Below are 3,426 nucleotides of genomic sequence, written 5' to 3' on the forward strand. Positions count from 1 at the left end.
TTCTTAAACTAGATAAACTCGGGGACATGAATGGGGTTGGGGTAGGTAGGTTTTTGATTTATTTTTACAGTGTTTTTTTTATACTATTTTTACAAAAGTTTTTTAATGCTACCTTAAATTAAACTATGTTCCTACCTTTATTACAATATTTTATATGTTACTACAAATATAATCACTATATCTAGATAACATATTATTTTACACCTTATTTCTATTATTTACCGCTATACATAATTTTTTACAATATTCTAGGAAACAGTCTCTATGTTTTTTACTAAAGATGATTTCCGACACTGTACCTTTACTCAATTTCATTCCTATTTTACTTTCTATATTATATCTATCATAATCATAGACCGGGCAGTCCAGAAGGACGTGGAGCACAGACTCCGAACATCCAGGGTCGCAGACGCACGACGGACTCTCCTTACACTTGAAACGGTGCAAGTACTCGGAGAATCCACCGTGCCCCGACAACACCTGGGTGACAAACCTGTCAACCTTTATTTTACCGATAGTCCGGTACGCGGCTATCGCATCGGGGAAGAAAACCCTGGTTACACCAGCCGTTTCACTGGTCTGATATCGCCGGTTCCATTCATCAAGCGAGTGCATACGAATGCCTCGCCTGATGAACGAGACCGGGCAGCTGTCGTAGTCAAAAGCACGCTAAGACTTGAGCGCGGCTTCCTTGGCCAGATAGTCGGCACGCTCGTTCCCCTCTAGCCCCGCGTGGGCTTTGATCCAGAACAAATTCACATGTTTATCCCGGAGCAAAGCCCTACGCAGATGGTCTCGCGCTTCAACGGCCAGGGGATGAAGGGCCTCCGGATTGATTGTTGTCTGCAATGCAGACAGAGAGTCAGAATATATACCGACTGACCTGGCCAAGTTATCCGCTGCTATCCGCGTCGCCCTGCATATCGCCAAGAGTTCCGCCTGGTAGACTGTACAAAAGGACGGCAAAGCGAGCTTGAGGGTTTTGGTTTCGGCGGCACCGCTCCACATGGATAGCGCCGCACCCACCTTGCCCTCAATCTTGCTGCCGTCTGTAAAGATGTTAAGGTCATGGCCATTGTTGTCCATGAGTTGCGCCTGGTCCACCAGACACTTGAAATCGAGGTCGATATGCTGAGCGGGATGCGGGGACTGCAGTGCCGGGAACATCCGCTCCACCTCTCGATCCCCTATTGCACGCTGGAACACCCCTCGCCTCGCGCCATACAACACCGCGGCTTCGCGGATGCGCAGGTCGAGTGGGAGTATCCCAGCGAGCAACAGTGCTGAGTTCAGGGAGGTGGTGCGGTATGCTCTGCACAGCTTCTGCGCAAAGCCTCGCTGTACCACTTTTAACTGTTTTTGTATGCCGAGTTTGTCCACGGCCGGCGCCCAGACGGCGGCCGCGTACAACATCACGGGCTCAACTACTGCTCTATAGATAGCGCGGATGACCTCGGGGTGGAGGCCCCAGCTCGCCTTTGCGGCTCTCGAAAGCTGGGAATAGAAGGCGATTGCCTTTTTGCAGACATTTGCGACGTGCGTATTAAAAGTGAGGCGCTGATCTATGACGACTCCCAGTAGCTTGAGCTCTCTGACCATTCCAATGTCGACCCCTCCCATGTGGAGACGTGGGGTGTCATGCTTTAATTTACGCGTGATGACCATCGCACTGGTCTTTTGCGGTGCGAACCTTAGTTTATTAAGGTCCCCCCACTTCCTCACATGTTCGAGGGCGGCATTAGCCTGGTGTTCGATCTCTTGAGCCGTCTCGCCCTCAAAGACCAGCACCACATCGTCAGCGAATGCCTGCACATAATAATTTCTGGCCTCCAACTCCCGAAGCAGTGGATCCAACAACAAATTCCACAATATCGGCCCGCCGATAGACCCCTGCACGCAGCCCTTCCCGGTTTCCCTCACGTGCTCCTCTCCACAGTAACGTGTTCTCACTTGTCTGTCACTCAGGTAACTACCCAAGAGCTTTCTTATGTTTACGGGCACTCGTTCCTCCGCCAGTCTGACTTTAATTTGCGGCCACCATGCGTTATCGAAAGCGCCCTCTATATCCAGGGACACCATTGTCAACAGTTTTTTATTTACTAAACCCTGTCGTATGCGTTCGACCAGTGTATAGAGGGCGTCTTCGGTGCTTCGCTGGGGCATGAAGCCAAATTGGCGGGTGCTAAGTCTTGGCGCTATATGATGCTTAAGCCTGGCGACAAGCATCTTCTCCAGCACCTTCCCGAGCACCGGGAGGAGACCGATCGGTCGATACGACCGTGGGGTCGTATAGGTGGCCTTCCCCGGCTTCCGAAGGAAGACCACCGTTGCCTCCTTCCAGGGCGCGGGAAAATGCTGGAGCTCGAGACACCTGTTGAAAAGAACTAGCGTGAGATCGGGGTCAGACTCTATCACGTGCAGGCATATATCGGCGGTAAAGCCGTCCGCACCTGGAGCCTTTTTCGGATTGAAGGACCGACTGGCCAACTTTAGTTCCATATGAGTGAAAGGCGGGTCCCACGTATCCGAAAAAGTTTCAACGCCAAAGCGCTCGGCCTGTACCCTCACCTTTCGGTGCTCCTCGGAGTCATGCTCCTCTGAGTCCTCCGGGTAAAAGGTTTCGGCCATCAGCCTCACCGAGCCCCTAGCATCTAGCTCGATGTTTCCATCCACTAGTGGTGAATCCTCTTCCCTCCTGGACGTCCTGCCGAGTACCCTGTAGATACCCCCCCACACACTTTCCCCGTCCTGTTTTTCGCAAAAGGCGACCCAGCTGCGCGTTTGCGCATGCCTTGCTTCTGTTTCATATTTTTCCTTCGCCTCCAGGTACTCCCCAACTACCTTCTGACGCCTAACCGGCGCCGCGCACCTGATCCTGCCTTTCCTGGTGGCCACCTCGCGCTTAAGCGCTGCCAACTCCTCAGACCACCACGGCATCGCCAACACTTCCTTCCGCTTAATAAGCGGTATCGACGAAGCACACGCCTCTGCTATTATTTTGTTAAATTTATCTATTGTTTCGTCTATCTCTAATCCTGTCGTTAAATTTTTTAATTTTTCTGTCGTCAAATGTTCCCTACTAATAATTTGACCCAGTTTCTCATGAAACTGGGCCCATTTCGCCTTTTTGGTGAAATATTTTCGTGTTGTTTGCCTAATATTGTTATGGTTTATGTGCTTCGTCTTGATAGTGAAGGATATGCCGTTGTGATCCGAGCCAGTCAGGTCTTCACGCACGCGCCAGTCGTCCACCAGGTCAAGGAGGTCGCGCGATACAGCAGTTATGTCAACATAACTGCTGTACCTTACGCCACCCCGGATGGTGTCGAATGTAGGGGTTCCCCCTCGGTTTAGGATGTCCAGTCCCAGGTCCTCCAGCGCCCCGTGCAGTTCCTCTCCACGGCGATCTGTCACCGGGCTTCCCCA

The sequence above is a fragment of the Maniola hyperantus genome, unplaced genomic scaffold (assembly GCF_902806685.2).
Source record: "Maniola hyperantus unplaced genomic scaffold, iAphHyp1.2, whole genome shotgun sequence".
Lineage (NCBI taxonomy): Eukaryota > Metazoa > Arthropoda > Insecta > Lepidoptera > Nymphalidae > Maniola > Maniola hyperantus.